General features: G+C 39.1%; 1 protein-coding gene across 7 annotated transcripts in view; it reads right to left on the bottom strand.

Moving 5' to 3' along the window:
- Positions 1-18,915, bottom strand: part of Mob3b (MOB kinase activator 3B) — a 180,904-nt gene that overhangs the window by 150,259 nt on the left and 11,730 nt on the right. For 2 of the 7 annotated variants that reach the window (XM_013020820.1, XM_013020819.1), the window contains exon 2: positions 301-488. The exons of the other annotated variants lie outside the window; for them this stretch is intronic. The gene's annotated coding sequence lies outside the window, so the exon portion shown is untranslated. The remainder of the gene's footprint in view (positions 1-300; positions 489-18,915) is intronic. 7 annotated transcript variants of the gene reach the window in all.

The raw sequence follows: 18,915 nt of genomic DNA on the forward strand, positions 1-18,915 counted from the left end.
ATATATATATATATATATATATATATATATATATATATATATATATATCCCATATATGGGATCCAGGCATAGTGGAGCATGTCTGTAATCCCAGCTACTTGCGAGGCAGAGGTAGAAGGATTGAAAGTTCTGGATCTTCTATGTACATAGAATCAATGTTTAAGAACTGCAAGGAAGTTGCTAAGTGTGTAGGGGGAAAAAGTAAAAAATAAATAAAATAAGAAATAGACGTACCCGTAAATTTTACTTATTTAATAAAAGAGAAGGAAAGACCTAAAGATTTTGTGGAAAACTGTTTACCTTCTATAGCTCTCTCTAGATGATGTGGATGTAGGTACGTATTACTTTCTATTTCTGTTTCATGACAGTAGCAATTACAGAATGAGAAAGGAGAGTGGTATAATGGATTTCTCCAAGTCATGCTCTTCCTTTAGGCCCTGGCAGATGAAATGGACCGAAGAAACTATGAAATCATTCTCTTAAATGTACTAGAAAAAAAAAAGAAAAAGAGACACACATCTGTTTACAAAATTACTTAGGAATGAGCCCATCTATCCTTCACTCAGAGTAGTGAAAATGCTTTCTAAAGCCCAAATTTGATCATAGCCCCATACACAGAACCCTCTAGGGCTTTCCACTACTGCCTTTATGACATAGTTAATGAACATAGCTCTGTGGCTCTCTCTCGCTCTTGGCCTTACTCCTTTAACCTCAATGTTGCAGTCCAAGGACCCCTTTCTCTGATTCCTGGGCCTGGAGCATACTGTACCACTCAGTCCATCTTGTATGGTGCTGTCTTCCTTTAGTCATTCTTGACCCAGCCTCTGGCTCCCTCTACTCATTCATCAGACCTGAGATTAGACCAGCCTCTAAGAAACAGTCCCTGCCTCACCAAATCTAAGTTGGGCATCCATCCTCTGTGCTTACCATGCCACAACTCTCAACACAATGGAAACTATCTACTCATCTCTGTCCTCAGAATGAGCTCCACATTAGCAGAGTCTTTATTTGGTCCTGCATGCTGCGCATATGGCATTACGTGTCAGATGCCTGCAGTAAATGTGTCCATGATTGGGAGAAAAAATGAGTGAGTGGATGAATAAATTAATCTAGAAATGGGACTAATCAGCTTTCCTTATCACTTCTACTCCAGCATGAAGACAATAGTAACCTGTTTATTTTCTGATGACCGTAAAAGTATTAGTGAAAGTCTTTTAACCAGTTTATGGATTTCTTAAAATGGTCACTTTTTAACTTATTAAGTAAATTCAGTAGGCCAGCCTAAAATATTCACAGAAGGGAAAGGATTGTTCAAAACTGGTAGAGACTGAAAGAGAGAATAAAATTATACAAATGAATTATATCACACTCCCAATAATTGTTTTATTGATTCCTTCAATAAATAATAATAATAAGGTATCAGGACCAACCTCAGAGTTAATGAAAGTTCAAAAGAGGTAATGTGAGTCATTAGCCCACCAAGGTAAAATGGCAATGACAGCAAGCCTCTCATATCTCATTAGAATGTGGACTAAAAGGAAGAGAGGACTTCCAAAGAACTAGGGGAAATTCTAGGCCCTGGAGAGACAAAGATGAAGAAGGCACAGTTCTTGTCTTAAATATGTTTAATGGTTTAGAGGAGGAGGTTTAGGCACACAGTTTCCTCTCTACCACATAGTCACAGTGAAAAACTTAAAGTATTATCTTACGTGCTTGTTGAATTATGAGATTACTCAAAGACAGATACTTAAAAGCCCTGTGTCATGATCTAAGGTTTCATAGGCCAAGCTCCCCAACCCCCCACCCCCAACTAAATTTCTTGGCACTCACTCCAGAGCTCTTTTCATTGGACCTTCATGCTTATAACATCAATAAAATGGTAAATGAGAACTATCGTGAATAAATACCACTGACTGCTATGGGAATAGTAGGAAACTCAAGGGGAGGCCAGAAGAAAAATCTAGAAAAGCCAGAGAACTACAGCAAGGATGACAATCAGAGCAGCAAAGGTTTAATAAGGCCCAAACAACGTACTGTGTGATCATTTTTTAAAGGTAGACAATGAACTGTACCAGGGAGAAGACGATAAAAGAAGAATGATCATTTTTGTAATGTGCCTAGCACTCTGAACTTTCAAAACCTCTCATGCAGGCACTGGTGGCTCACACCTATAATCCTAGCTACTCAGGAGGTTGAAATGCGAGGATCATGGTTCAATTCAGCCCAGACAAGGAAGTCTGTGAGGCTCTTATCTCCCATTAACAGTAGAGTTGTGGCTCAAGTGGTAGAGTGCTAGCCTTGGTGGGAAAAAAGTGTTCAGGCCCTGTGCTCAAGGCCCAGGATCAGCACTAAAAAAACTTTTTTAATGCAATATGTGACTAGAGCATTCGGGCACACAACTATCCCTAGGAAAAGCGATAGTTTCTTTGCAAAAATGATCAAATTGCTTCCTTTTGGAAACTGGGAGAAAAAGACATATTGGTATCAACTATTCTTTTTCCAAATTCTAGCTAGCTTCGTAAAGATTCCTAAAGATCATACCCTGAAGATTACATAGGTGTTTTCATACATTCTATGTACCCATTAGAGGCAGTCACCACCTGTAAAGTGATCGCGTTAAAATGCAAGTTGTAATTTTGCAGGTTCTATCTCCTTAAACTGCAGTAAGACCTACCTAAACAGAAGCTTTATCACCCGTCCACTGAAATTGAGATACTTTTTCATAAAGGAAAAGGAACTTTGTAAATGTGATTTAGTAGAAGGAGTCTGCCCGTGACATCTTAAAGATAAATTGCAAGAACTTTTTTTTAATAAAACTGAAATACCCGTGTAGGTACGTATTTGTCTGTGCTTGTTTGCAGGAGGATGCAAACCAAGCCATGGACATTTCTTACTACTGTGATGTAGAATGAATTTGAGTTAGGAGTAAGAGTAATTTTTTTCCTCAAATATCTTTATAAGTTCACAGTTGTTACAAGGATCATACTGAACTGGGGCTTGAACTCAAGAGCCTGGGCATTGTCCTTAGCTTTTCTGCTCAAGACTAGTGCTCTACCACTTCAGCCATGGCTCCACTTCCAGCTTTTTGCTGACTAATTGGAGATACCTGCCTGGGCTGGCTTGGAATCATGCATGATCTTCTGATCTCAGTCTCCTGAATAGCTTAAATTACAGTTACAATCCACCACTGTTAGACTTCATATTTTTTCTTTTAAGCAAGAAAATAAAAAACTGAATGGAAAAAATTTTTTAAAGAAAACTAAATTTTAGTTAAAGATCTTTCAAATGGACTTTTAAAAATCAATTCAACATGCATCCCCTATTTAAAGTATATTCCATAAGCAAAGAAATAGGCTCAGGCCAGGTACTTAACAGGTATTCCACACAAATGACCCTTAAAATAGCATGGATCTGAAATTTTTTTAGGAAAATAATTCATCTATTATTAGTATCACAAATTTGCACATCAATTGACTCAACCATTTACCAAAACTACATCTGGGAAGCAGCAGCTGCCAGAATTCAGGCTAGCATGTTGAGAGCAATTATTAATTGTACCAGAGCAGCAGATAATTAACTCCAGTTTTAAAACTGTTTGGGTGTAATGAACTAGATTTCTATTGTGAAACTGACAGTTGAAAGGAATCCAAATGTAAAGCAAGTGTGTAAGGGTTGTGTTTCTTGTGTTTGAGGGTCTCTGTGGATCCCCAGGGAACAGCAAAGCTTTGGAATAACAGTCCTGGTTTTCCTTCCTGGCTCAGCTATTGCTTGACCATGACACAGCTCTTAGTCTCTGTGAGCTTCTGTTAGTTTCTAATGTGCAAAATGAGGACAAGTGCTACAATCTTGTAGGTTAAAGAGAAAAAAAAGAGTATGATTACATATTCATACTAGCCATGTCTGACAAGCAATGGGCAAACCAATAGGAAGCTATTATTACTAAATTCTGACAGCCCTTCCTGCTCAAAACTACCTCTCTGCTCACTCTTCTACAAAAATACATTTTGTAGCCATATCCCACCACCTCTTCATTCCTCATATGAGGAGCTTTGGCTAGGTGGTAAAATTTGGATCCTGGAGATTTTGTAAAATGTGCATCATGATTCCACAAATCCTAACAAAGGCTGTGATCTTGCATTTCCAGCCAACTGCCTTGCACACAGTACTGCTGCTACTGGCTACATTCTGAGTGGCAAGGTTCTCGGCTAAAAGGGTGATCAACTTTTAAATACTAATGATGAGCAGAGCACTGAGGTCTGTCGCCTAGAATCCTAGCCACTCAGGAGGGGGAGAGATATGAAAATCAAAGTTCAAAGCCAGCCCTGGCAGGGAAATCTGTGAAATTCTCATCTCTCCAATTAATCACCAAAAACCCAGAAGTAGACCTGTGGCTCAACTGAGGGACAGCACCTAGATCCTGAGTTTAAGCCCCAGTACTTGTTCATAAATAAGTTAGTAAGTAAGTAAATAAATAAATAAATAAGTTAGGGGAATCAGGAAAGACTTGAGGCAGGGATAATGACTTCATCCATGTGCCTGCACACCTGAGTATATCCCATCACAACACCCAGTACAGAGTAGCCAGGTCTCCTTCAATGGGCTGTGAGCTCCTCCAGTGTCCAGAGCCCAACTGTGTAACTCCAAGGGGCTACTGTACTCAATGCAGTCACTCAATTTAGGGTGCAAAGCAATAAATAAATGGAGGCATGGATCCTAGAAAAATTCAGGGAATTCACTGTTCAGTGTATAAAAGTTAAATGAGCTTAAGTGTTTTCTTTCCCTCCCTCCCTTCCTTCTTCCCTCCTTCCCTCTCCCTCCTCTCTCTGTCTCTGTCTCTGTCTCTCTGTCTGTCTCTGTCTCTGTCTCCCCCCCCCCCACTTGGGAGGTTGAACTCAGAGCCTTCCTAGGCAGGGGCATTAACATTTGAGCCATGCCCCTCAAAGACTTTTTGCTTTATTTTTCAAACAGTGTCTTGCTGGTTTTTGTCCAGTGTAGCCTAGACCATGATCTTCTTACTTATGCTTCCTACATACTTGGAATGACAGATAGGCATATATGCTACCATGCTTAGCTTTTATTGGTGAGGATGGGGATCTTGTGAACTTTTGGCCCAGGCTAGTCTTGAACTGTGATCTCTTCCTCCTGGGTAGCATGAACCACCAGCGTCCACAGCTCAAACTTCAGATTCCTTAGTTATGACACAAGTGTCACGTATCCCTGAAGCTGATGAATGAGTTGACTTGTTGCCAGTACTAGCCAGTTTGTTTTTCACTGTTTCTGTTTTGTCTCATACCCTTATGCCTCACTCCCCAAATAATTAACCGACTAAGTCAGCTTTGCCTTAAAAGAATAAGAGGAAATATTTTTTAAGTCATCTGGCCCCTTTATCAGTAAGGAACCAGGAACATCGAGGATCTGGGATGCCCAGGAATCTGAGGAAAACATCAAAACAATGTCACAAGACTGGATCACAGCAAGAGCTAGTGACCATCAGGTGCCCATTGGCTAGGATCAAAATTAGGTTGTCCAAAAAAGCCCAGTTTAGACTTTTGTGCCTGTGATGCCTGAGAAGATGGAATTGGAGGCAAAGGCCCTCCATCTTCCAACTTGTCAGCTTGTGCCAACATGTCCCCTCCCCCATCACTCTGTCTCCTCATCTGGCTTCATCTGTCAGGAGCAGAGAGAGGCCACTCACAATTACAATACCAGCACTGCTTGATAAAGAACCATCAGGAAAGGATATTCCTGGACTTTTCATGCTAAAAATATAAAAAGTTTCAAGGATTCCTTTTCACATAACATAAAAACACCCAGATACCCCTCAGTAGATGAATAGATCAAGAAAATGTGATATATCTAGATATAGATATGATGGAATTTTATGCCTCCATCAGAAGGAATGACATCGCCCCATTTATTAGGAAATAGAAAGACTTGGAAAAAAATTCTATTAAGTGAAGTAAGCCAAGCACAAGAAACATAATTCCCATGGTTTCCCTTATCTGTAATAACTAGCATATGTCTAGGACAAACAGAAAAGGTCAAAAGCTATGTACATAGGACCATATATGATGATGCCAAGTGAAATGAACCCCAAGATAGGGACACAAGTGGTTTTATCTTTCTTGATGTTCTTTTTAATGTACTTATAATGTACTATGTGATTTTTTTTTGTTTCTTTTGTATGTTTTCTTCCCATGGTATAACCCCTGTTTTCACTGTTTTGATTCAGTGCCCTGAATCTTGTATATACATTTTTCTAATTTGGAGAGGGAAAAAAATGCTGAAATAAGGATACAGGATGACCCACTGTAGCAATGAGATGTTCTTTACAATTTTGGGGGTAGGGAGGAAGGAAGGAGGAGCTGGAGAGGTGGGGAGGGAAGGGATGGTAGGGGAATAACAAAGGAGGGGGTGACAATGCTTGATAGGAAATGTACTTATTACCTTACTCATGTAACTGTAACCCCTCTGTACAGTATCTTTACAATAAAAAAAAAATTTTAAGACCTAGAACATTCTTCTCTTCTCCAGGAGAGTCTATGTCCTCAGGGATCTATAAAACTACATTTCCAAGTGGAGCAATGAGACAATATCTTTTACAAAACAATATTTTATAATAGCATAGATTCTCTTACAAGGTATGGAACAGGTTCATCTTCTAGGCTATTCCAATCTATAGGTTTTCTAAGTAATTAAGGATCACTAAAGAACAAACGAGTAAAACTCATCGTTTCTAATGAAATGTAGCAAGTTTTCCAACCAAGTTGGCTCCTTAGCCTCAACTTGAACAATTAGCTCATTTCACCTGCACTTGTCTTCTCCTTTTATTATTATCTTTAAGTAGTTGTACAAAGGAGTTGTCATTTAACAGTTTACAAATACAATATATCTTGATCAATATCACCCCTTTCAACAATCTCACCCATCTCTCCCTGACCTACTCCTCCCCTCACTCTTCTTAATTTTGTAGGCTATGCATTGGATTAAATTTGCCAAGTAAACCATGTTAGAAAAATGCAGTTCTCTTACTGGAGCTGGAAACCTTTAAGCTTAGAAAAGCCACTGAAAATGTGTCCAAATGTAATCTTTTCACACACAATTTTTCTGATCAGAGCATGAGCTGGTCTGTTCAAAGGCCTGTCTTTGAGTGGCTCTTCTGCTGTGAGTTGGGACCTTGGGCACAATGGCAGTGAGATAACAACTTCTCGATCTTCTCCAGGTATATGTCAAGTTTAATTCTATAGCCTAAATGTCCAAAATAAAGGGTGTCGTTCACTGTGACTCACCTTCTCAATAGGATGTCAATAACTATAATGCATCCGATTTGCAAAAAGGAAACTATAATTAAGTGTGCTCTTATATTTAACTGATTTAAACAGCCACCCCAGGCAGTCAGACATACTAGTCTTTGTGAGTAAAGGAATCCATCCACTGTGAACTCTTGAGACTTCTAGAGAACTTTAAACTCTTTCCTTAATTAATGCCTTCAGCATCCCTGTGGCCCCATTATGCTGTTGTTATTAAGCATTCTATTTTCTTGGTCCCAAGCAAAAACATGTTCTCCAGCAGACATTTATACTTTTTTGCAGGAGAGTTAGTGTTCCACACATGATTTAAAACAAATGTGAGTTAAAATGATCGTTAAAATTGACTCCCATTTCTTCTATACATTTCAAGAAATGGCAGAACTCTATTTTCCTCTTCTTATATAGAGTCCAAGAAACTCCAGCAAGGAATTAGTTTTTGACTTGGGGAAAACACTGTCAAAAGAATGTTTTGAGAAACTTCTAGAGAGATAACCTGAGAAGACATGCCGGTTTTAGGGTCTTATACAATGCCATGAGAGATTTAATTCCTACAAACTTAGTAGATATCACTTTATAGCCCAACCACACTTTGACTCATAGTCACTCTGAGAATTTTTCCTAAAGAAAAACCATGGATTTTTCATGAAGCATGGGTATAAACATTATGTAAGTCTTTATCATAACTCTGTCATTCAAATTTATAAAATCTAACTTTCTAAATATCATGGAGTATCTAAATATTGAAATTCTATAAAATACTTTAAAAGCTTTTATATGATATGTACGGTAGTATTTATGATGAATACAAAGTATGTAAAACCATAAAAGAAACAAGTAGATAATGAAATGTTCTGTCAATAATTCTCTCAGTTCCTTAAAAAATCATATTTACATATTTAACTGAAACTGAAGGTAAAAATAATTACCCCCTAGCTAGGGTGATTTTAAATTTCCTCTTTATATTTCCCTTAATATTTGTGGTTTTTGTATTTTCTAAACTAAGTATATACTAGTTCATAATTAGAAGATAAAATCTCCATCTTGTTCTTTAACATTTTAAAAATTGTTATGATAAGGGTGATGTATATGTGTGTGTGTGTGTGTATATATATATATATATATATATATATATACATATATATGTCAGGTAAAGACCACATTTCTTTTTGGACAATATCACTCCTTCCCTCATCTTCTCTTGGGTTTTTCCCTCTCCATTTTTCCTTAATCAGCATAAAACTAGTCTTCACACACGTAGATAAGTAGGAAATTTAATGGAAATAAGTATGGCAGGTGAGTGTAAAGCTAACATCTATAGATTTGGCTTTAGCTTCTTGTATTTAATTAAATTCCTACCAATAGATTCTCTACCAATGCACTCCAATTTCTACTAGTTGATCCTTATTCTGAAGCAGTCTAGGGATTCTTAGCACATCAACATGAAACTCTCAGACAGACAAGGAAAGATGTGCAGAGGGAGCTGTCTTGATACAAGGCACTAATAGAAAGCATGAATATGAATGCATGGAGTTTCTGGACAGCAGATAATAGGAGAGGGAAATGCTATTCAGATAACAGCTGCCAGCTCCCCTCCCCTCTCCTCCCTGCACTGTCATTCTCCAGCGCCTACCCCTCTCAGGGCCTTGATTCCCAGCCCACGAGAACTCTGGGGTGCATATTGCCTTCATGGTGTTCTCCTGCACCAAAAGCACAGAGGATAAAAGGCTGCTGTGTTGAAGCTTGTGCCTCATAGAATAACAACAGTGTTAAATGTGCTTAAAAAGACGTTGCTACTTTTCATATCAATCACAGCATTTGCCAAGCTACTCCCCAATCTAGTAGGAGGTACAAGGGTGATCATTGTTTAATTGGCTCTGGGAATCTCATGAGCTGTGCTGGGCCTTTAATTAGAGGAGTTATTAGAGTGTGTGATGGATGGATGTGTGTGTTAGGGAGAGGAGGACTGGTTCTGTCATGGTTTTGATAATCTGTGAATGCACAGTTGGACAAACTTAAAAGAAGGTAAGAATTCACTAACAGAAAGTTCAAGGTAACAGTACATTCAGTTTTTATTCATGACCCTAATCTCTTTTAATACACCTTTGACTTCATAAAACTTAACTTATTTTCAACTTCAGAATTTTCTTAGCTAGACCAACAGAGAAAACCCTGAGTGGCAGGATCTTGGTCTCTTATTCAAAATACATTTAACTGTCAGTAATTAAGCAATGCTGGGCAAGCACAACTGAAAGGAGGCAGAGTCTCAGTACTGCCTGCAGATTCCTGTGGGGATAAAGGGTCAAGATGGTTGGATCTCCTGACTTTTCTCAAGAATATCTAGAAACCTGTAATTGAATGTATAATCTGTGTTACAGACTAGCAATTAAAAATTAAAAATACATGAGGCCCTGGGTTTGATTCCTCAACACCAAATAATCAGAAAAAACTGGAAGTGGCACTATGGCTCCAGTGGTAGAGCACTAGCCTTGAGCTGATGAGCTGAAGGGCAACGTCCAGGCCAGGAGTTCAGGCCCTATGACCGACAAAAAAGAAGGAAGGAAGGAAGGAAGGAAGGAAGGAAGGAAGGAAGGAAGGAAGGAAGGAAGGAAGGAAGGAAGGATGTTTTCCATAAGCAAACACAACATCTCTGCAAGTCAGACTAGGACTGTGGGCTGCAGGGGTTGCAAACCTCTCATTCAGGAAGAGCAAGATTTTAATGCAGGCTTTTAAAACCACATTACATTTATCTGCCTATGCATATGTTACCATCTAATAAACAAGCTAGAAAAGAATCGTGAATTTAAAAAATAAATTGGCCAGCCAATTTATCATAATTAAAGTTTCTAAAATTATTTGGGGCCTATTGTCCTCCTTTTAATGAAACAAGAATAAAGTACTAGGGTTTTATCCACTGAAATATTTTAACAAAGTCCTTAAAGGGTAAATGCATTTGTGTGCCTTAGAGCCACTGCTGATTTACCTCTTTCATGTATGAAATGACTAAGGAACAAAGAAAAATGGTCTGTAACCTAGTCCTGTTTCCTTATGATTCATGAATCAAATAAAAACCTTCTCTAAAGGATGACCAAGAAAGCAAGCCTATTAACCATTTAGGCTCACTAAGCAAAGGCATTGTGTCAACAAATTACTTTCATGATAGTCTCAGTAAGCTGAATTGAGATTCTCACTAAACACTCATGCAAAGGACCTGTGTCCACTTTACACATTTATTATCTGTCTTTGACAAGTAGAATAATAATCACTTAAGATGAGTAAGTCACTTAAGATGACTAACTCACATATTCACCATGGATGCCCCACGAAATGAACACTCCTATTTCCTAGGATTGAAACTACAGAACTTACTAATTTGTTTTTCACTCTTGATGTTTCTCAGTAGCATGGCATCATTCTATGCCACTGTCCCATCTACTGAAGGACAAGTCAAAGCAGGAAATAAATGTGGCTTTTTATTTATTTATTTTATCTCTTGTTCCAGTAGAGGAAAACAGTATATTCTAACAGTGAAAGCTCTCAACTTTCGTGTTGGTAATCTATAAAAGCACATAAGAAGAACTCAACTTTGTCCTAAAAGAAAGTTCAAGGTAGCACTACTCTAAGTTTTTGTTTATGACCCTCCCAATGCAAATTTGAATCCAGATATGACATCATGCCTAAACTGAACTTCAGTTTTCTTATGAAGGCCAGCAGAGAAAAACTGAAGAAGTTGTGAGATCAGAGTCTGATATTGAAAATGCATTTATCTGTCAGGGAGCTAAAGAGACCAAATGATGTTGAACATAGAGATGGGTGGAAGGGGACAGCAGTTCCTCTGTCACCACCAGCTCACCGCCTTATTTCTAGATATTGTTTACAACTTAAGAACCACCCTGCATATCAAATTAGATAGCATTATAATTTTGCCCTTTAATTTTATGTTGAAATACCATAAAACAGGCTTATGGAAACCTATGCCCCTCACTGTCTCAACCCCCACAAAGCTAGGATTACAGGCATGAGCCACCCACACACAGCTCCTTTTCTTCCTTTGAGAGGGTTCCCAGAGTCCTTGACTCCTAGCACTGCATTGCTCTGATCTCTGCCATTACATCTCCTCTGACTCTTCACCTGCCAGGCAGGCAGGTCAGGATGCTGCAGGAGGGGGGGGGGGGGGGGGGGAGGCTACCTTAGTCTCTGCCTTAATTTTCATTTACGATACCTTGTTCACTAGGGTGGAGCTGTGGGTCTTGTTGCCTTGTCTAATAGTGTCCTTGTAGGCCACTTGGTCTTGGCATTGAAGTAGATGGACAAAGTGACCAGAAGGGGACATAAAGGCCGCTAGCTTATCAATTGTAGTGGTGGTTTCCTCCCGTGTTTCCTTTTCCCTTCTAGCTTTTAGATATCTCTCCTCTCCGAACATGTAACCCTCCAGATTGGTTATCTCCAGCTCATTATTCATAGAGAATGGGATGCCTGGATCCTGACTCCCATGTCACTGAACTGGGGAACCATGGGTCAGCCCTTCTCATGCTCTGAAGTGACTGATCCATGCTCCCACTTAGGACTATAAAGTCCTCCTCCTCCCAGAAAGGGGCCAGCCAATGTCTGGGGGTGGTGGCTAAGAATTCAACAGGGAGAGGAAAAGAAGAATAGAGAGCTTTGTCACAGAAGGCTGACAGTTTGTTTTAGAATTGTTGATCTGAATGGCTTAGGCTAAATCAGAGAGAGAAACAGAGACAGAGAGACAGAGACACAGAAAACGAGAAAGACAGATACTAAGAGAAAGATAACTGCCTATTCCCTTGGGATATTCTCTTTAGAAATGAAGATGATGATGTCTATAAGAATTTCATTTGGTGTCTTGGCAGAAGGAAGGCTATGAAGGCAACATGCCAGGGCTTTTTGTATGATGGATAGCCATTCTGTATTTTTTAATGCATTTTTACTTTTAACAATAAGCCGGTATCCCAAAGTCTTGAGATTTTTACAGAACATTAAGATTATTTGCCAAAATAACAAATCTAATTGATGTGTACCAAATCAGACACGAATACAAAGACATTGTAGTCTAGATTCTACTGTAGCTAAACCATCCAAGGTGCCAAAGTTGTAGAAAAATTCACTTTGAATGCAGAAACTTTACATCATTTAACTAATTTTTCTGTGATATAAAAAAGGCTGCTGTAGCTCGACAGAAGCATCCTGAAGCCATCCCAACAAACACTGGTACATTTGAGGAGGTGTTAGAACACAGAAGCATTTTTGAGAATTAGGCATTTCTGAGATTTGTTTTAATAATCAAATCAGAAAGAAAAGGTGTTACTCAGTATAAGATTTAATCTATATTTAATAACAGATTTGAATCATTTTCTTAACACACTAGAATCATTTTCTTAACTTCTGATGCATAATTTTTTAATTATATGATTATATTGTGTGTTTATATTCCATTATAAATTGACTACAGATAGGTTATCCATGGTTTAAATATATCTTGGAGCACATTTTATTTAAATGTTAAAATATATAGGAAATGCACTTGTTCTGTGTACACTGATCTACGACATTAGGGATACTCTCAGAAATTGAAGCCTGAAGCCAAACCCAGGAAACTGAAGACACAACACCAACCGAAGACTAATTCAGTAAATTATTTATATAACTGTCTAAAGGATAAGGAACCTAATCTCATGTAAGAGCATCCAGTTAAAGATCTAATGCCAAATGAGATGACTTATTTATTATCAAAACATTGTCATTCTAGAACTGGAGGCATGGCTTAAGTGATGGTGCTCCGGCCATGAGCCAAAGATCTGAGCAAGACGGTGAAGTTCTGAGTTCAAGATCCAGGGCCAGCATAAAACAATTAAAAAAAATAAAAAGAACTTATAACCAAATGGATAAGCAATGATATTCTCAGAAACTGCCTTTGGTAATTACAGGTGTTAGCCTAGGCTTACTAAGTTATGAAAGCATGCCCTAAGTCGGCTTCTCTCTTTCCTATCTTTATCTAGGTGTTATAACTCCTAGTCTCCATCTTGCCTCCTAGGTTCCATTTCTGACCCTTCTCCAAACTGTTCCCACCCCAACATCATATCATACCATTCTCCTGTTTTAAAAAGCCTGTCTGTGTTTTCATTAGTCTTAGAATGGAAGTGGAACTATATTGTGGTCAGCCAAGCTCTACCCCATCCCAGCCATGCTAGTCCCAGCTACTCCATTTCCTTTGCTCCAATCTATCTAATCTTTGTGCTTAAATATCTTAAGCATCTTTTGTCAGTGAGGGATATGGCCAAGGAGAGAACAGAAGAATGGAGAGAGGACGAATAGGAAAACAGAGTCATTCACATATGTACCTAATGTACGTATGTGAAAATGGAACTGGAGGGGATAGGTGGGGTTAGGAGAGATGGAGGGACGAGAACGATGGAAGGGGAGAGATTGATCAAGATGCATTGTACTTGGGCTGGGAAGGTGGCTCAGTGGTAGAGCGCTTGCCTTGCATGCCCGAGGCCCTGGGTTCGATTCCTCAGCACCACATAAGCAAAAAGAAAAAAAGCTGGAAGTGGCGAGAGCGCTAGCCTTGAGCTGAAGAGCTGAGGGACAGCGCCCAGGCCCAGAGTTCAAGCCCCATGACCGGACCAAAAAAAAAAAAAAAAGATGCACTGTACTCATGAACTGACAGGTTAAATCAAAACTCCTTTGTACCATTATTTAAAGATTATGTTTTTAAAAAGGAAAAGACATTCAGTATGTAAATAAGTAAGTATTTCAAGAACTTTGAATTAGCGGTCCTCTTTGCTCATAATGTTCTTTTTCCAGATTTCTGCATAACTGACTTTGCTTCGGGGGTCATTTACATATCCCTTGCCCTATTTCTTTTCTTCACAGTACTTCTAAAACCCTGTAATTTTATTTTTATTATCTAAAATGCTGAACATTCTATGAAGACCTGAGCCTTCTACCATCTTCTTGCCTCAGATACCATATCCTCAGAGATAGATGTGAGTGGATGATAGATTAACATGTGCATAACATGTCTATGCAGTAGATACTTTCACCACTGTTGGCCTAGGGACTGTTCATAAGAAACAATGTTACCACCTTTGGCAAGGAGGATTACTGCTCTGTCCTGGCTGGGATATTTGTAAGACATTCCTAACTTCTGGCTCTCTTAACTGCATCTCCCATGGGCATAAAAATGCTTTGGCTCTGGGGCTCCTCACAGGGTCCTTCTCATGCTGAAGGTTTTTCTCTTAAAGAAAATCAAGTTTACAAAGTTGATAGTCCCAAGGGGTGTGGCAATGTTTAATTACTTACACTATTTGGAGACTAGGAGGCTATCTTGGCTTTCAATTTTATGAGATCTAATTTATGAAGAGGTTCTTTCAGGAGAAAAAAAGAAATCACATTATGTAGGATCAGATCCCAGATTGCCTGGTTAGGACTATTCCATGAAGAACAGTATATATCTCACATCAAAAGCACATCTATGTGGAAAGCTAGTGTGTATAAACTTTTGGTAGATGTCTTGTTTCCCAGTTCTGATGAAATGAAAGATTCTGGTGCCTACAAATCGTTTTCCCAAAAGGTCTTCTGTACCTGTAATAGGAAATACAGGCTAGATCTGGGCAAAGGCTCTGGAAACGTCCGGGCAATCTCTCCACACTGACTACCCCTGAGATCACTACCACTTGTGATCACACTTTTCCCCACTTTGGATGATGAGGAAGAAATGCTTCCCCATCCAGCTGAACTGCTGAACTGCTTTCTGTAGCTCCACACTAGAAAAACAAAAACCCACCGCACCCTGCAGAGTGCCTTCCAAGGAGCTGCAACTGGCAGGAAACATCCGTCTGCACAAAGACAAGTTCAAAAATCATCGGCCCTGCAGCATGTGGAGGTTGGCTATAAGGAAAATGCAGGGTCTTTCTCAGGTATCCCTCAGGAATCTCATATCTGAGTCTAATGGGGGGGGTGGCGGGGGGGGGTGTATGGGTATGTGTTTGATTATGGCTTCTTTGCAGACAAAAAATGTTATATTGTTACCTGATGACTCACACATACATGGATTCCAAATCAAAGGAAATAAGCAAGGGAGAACGCCTCTGGTGTAATTCCTTTGCACAACGAGCATACAGTCTAACAAAATAAATATCAGGAAGCTAGGATTGAGGTATTGGGGATGGGGGAGGGAGAGGACAAAGGGGGGGGAGTAGATAAATGAAAAGAGGAAGGGAGAATGTAGTTATAATGTAGTTATAACATACACACACATGGGGCTAGGAAAATTGGAGAGGGATGGGCAGGGATGGAGGAGAATGATGAAGGCGTTGACATTGATCAGGATGCACTGTACTCACAAACTGACATGTTGAATTGAAATCTGTTTGTACAACCACTTAAAGATGACACAATTATAATTATTATAAAGTTCCTCAAAATAAATAAACCAAATTATGAGGGTCGAAAATACAAGGGTTTATACTGACATGGAAAAGTACTTTTTGAAGTTTGACCCTGTTGGTAAGAACTCATAAGATTGATCGGCTCGATTCTATAAAAATTAATCTTGTTAGTGATGATTAGCAAAGTTCAAATGCAAAGAACAAAGCACAAAAAGTGTTCACAATGCTTTGGAGAGATTTGCTCAATGACATAAGCACTCTGTGAGCAATCTCTTTTTGAAGGTCTTCAAGGAGACATTTCTCCCAGAATTCAGTAGTAAGAAAAGTTGTGCTTCCATTATGGACTTAGCTTTGTGGGTGCTTTATTTTTTGGATACTATGAAATTTTAATAGATCACCTTTTTTCTTTCCTTGTAGGAACATTTGTCCTTGGGGACAAATGTATATCTCTCTGAAATATTGGCTCTGGACATTATAAAATGCATTGATACATTCTAATTATATTTCTCACTTTATCTTCCTTATTTTCCTTCCATTTTAATTTCTTTAATCACTCTTTACTATCTTGTATATATTTCTTTTAACTGTTCCAAATCTTTTTCAGAATGACACATACAAGTGCATTTTACCTAACCTTTTACAACTCTAGCCCTGTAATATGACAATGTGAAGTGGAGCTGTGCCTCAAGTGGTAGAGCACTAGCCCTGAACAAAAAAGCTCAAGGACAGCACCTATTTCCTGAGTTCAAGCCCTAGGACTCACAACACACACACAAACACACACACACACTGCAGAATCCAGGTATGGTGGTACAACCCTATAATCTAACACTCAAGAGGCTGAGGAAGGAGGATTATGAGCTCCAGGCCAGGCTGAGCTACAATGTGAGGCCTGTCTCAGAAACAAACAAACAAACAAACAAAAACAAATGTGGTTTCATTCAGACTTGGACTTAAATCCCCATTCTGTGATTTTTTTTTAATCTCTGAGATTTTAGGAAATTGCTGAATATTTCCACATTTTCATCTACATTGTGTTGTGACTAGGAGAACTCAAGAAAATGCAGGTAAAGTGTGGCACTTAGGAATTGCTAAATAAATATTATCCTGATTTATTGTCTTAAATTATTATTGTAAGTATAGTAACTAGATTAGACTCAGATTAGACTCAGAGACAATGTCTAGGTGATCATGTTACCAGATAGATGAGAATTAACAATAATACTAGCTGTTCATACAGTACCTTCCTCTCCAACCAACTCCCATGGCCAAGCACTTCTGGGTTAGCCTAATGATTGCCTTGAAACCATTTTTTTCCCCACATGCTAGAGATGCTGCAAGACCCTGTCACCATTAAGGTTCTCTATACCATATAACTTGGTGTCCTCCCAGAAGATGTGTCTAAGTCCTAATACCTAGTGACTGTAATATGACCTCTTTTCAGAAAAGGTCATTGCAAATGCAATGCAGTTAAAAGAAGGTCATACCAGACCCCACTATCCTTGACTGAGCACTACATTCAGAGAACACTACATGTTCTTATGAGAAAGCCATGTTAAACTGCATTTAAATAGATGCACAGATATGTGGAGAATCTCCTGTCACTATGGCAGCAGAGAAGATACACCTGGAAAATCAAAGATTGCCAGCAACCACAGAAGCTAGAAAGGAATCTTGGCTTGGTGTCCTGGAGGAAGCATGCCCCTGGTGACAGTCAGATTGCAGACTACCGGATTCCAGAACAAGAGAATACATTTCTGTTAGTCTTAGGCCACACAGCATATGGGGGTTTGCTATAACAACGCTAGAAAACTAAAACATCTCCAAACTCCTATGTCCCCAAGTAGCAGAAGTGTCAATCCAGGTGACATAGGCCAAGGACTCACTAATACACATCTATCAATGAATGACACGCGTTTACTGGGAAGCATTTGCTAGAAAAGCTCCTTTCAGGAGTTTGGATTCTGGGCTTCTACTAGCTCATCTGTAAGTCAACCTTAGGTGCTGATTCACAATGGAAAACAGAGCTTCACCAGAAATGTTTGCATTCTAGTGTTGTGCTGAGACTTCTGCAGTCATATGGGCAGAGGCAAAGACCCTCCTGGATCCTCCCCCATGTTTCTAGAACCATCCTATTCAGTTTCCTCTCCTGCATGCCCTTCACATACAGAAGATTCTTACAATTCTGACATTGGCCAGCTTCTTTTCATTGTCTATATTCTGTTTCTAAATAAACCCACTAATTCTTATGACCCAAATGATCACATGGCTTCTGCTGAGGCTTCCACATCATTCCCATCGGCTCCAGTCTCTCATCTGAGGCCAGAGCCACACAATCAAATCCAGATACCTCCATTTGGTAGTCCCATGCCCATTCAAGGTGATTTGTCTATAAAGAACTCCCTGGCTGCAGCCAGAGCCTGTCCCTTCCTTCTCTCTAGGCAACCTCAAAGCTGATGGCACAATCAGATACTCGACTAGAAAGCTGACCTTCTCTCTGGTCTTCCTTTTCCTTTCTCATCTTCTCCCTACTCCAAATCAAAGTCCAAGATCTTTACCAACTAAGTGAGTCCCTTCTTTTCCAACTGTCAGCACTGCTCTAATGCAAACTCTCATCATTCTTACCTTCAAGATTCAGTTTATTAATTGTACATATTTATTTATTTAAATATGTAACCTGCCATAGTAAATTACTTTTATTGGGGCTCATTTTCTACTTTCCCTGTAGGAAGTTACTTTGTGCGGACTCTTCAGCTGAAGTATAAAAGAAAGCTGGGTGTTAATTTGTTGACAGAATAAAATGACAGTTCCGGGGAGCATCTAGTGCAAAGAATTGGCAAGATGGGCAAATGGTATCAGAAACCCTCAGCAATTTTGCCTACATAGGTTAATAACTAATCAGATTTGAAAATCATAAGAAATCATTGGGCATGTTCTCTGAGCAGTAAGCAAAAAGTTTTATAAAAAGAGAAATAGAGATATGGCACAGAGCAATGGCATTGTCCAGGGGATTTGTGTGTGTGTGTGTGTGTGTGTGCGCACACACACACACATGCACGCGCGCATGCACACGTACCACTGGATAATTTTTGATTCAATAAATATTTAGTGTTTTTTATGTAAGAACAATCATAGATATAAAAGAGTAAATCAACTCCTCTGTACACTATTTTTACAATAATTTTTTTTTTTTTTTT

This window comes from Dipodomys ordii, unplaced genomic scaffold (genome assembly GCF_000151885.1).
Source record: "Dipodomys ordii isolate 6190 unplaced genomic scaffold, Dord_2.0 Scaffold53, whole genome shotgun sequence".
Classification (NCBI taxonomy): domain Eukaryota; kingdom Metazoa; phylum Chordata; class Mammalia; order Rodentia; family Heteromyidae; genus Dipodomys; species Dipodomys ordii.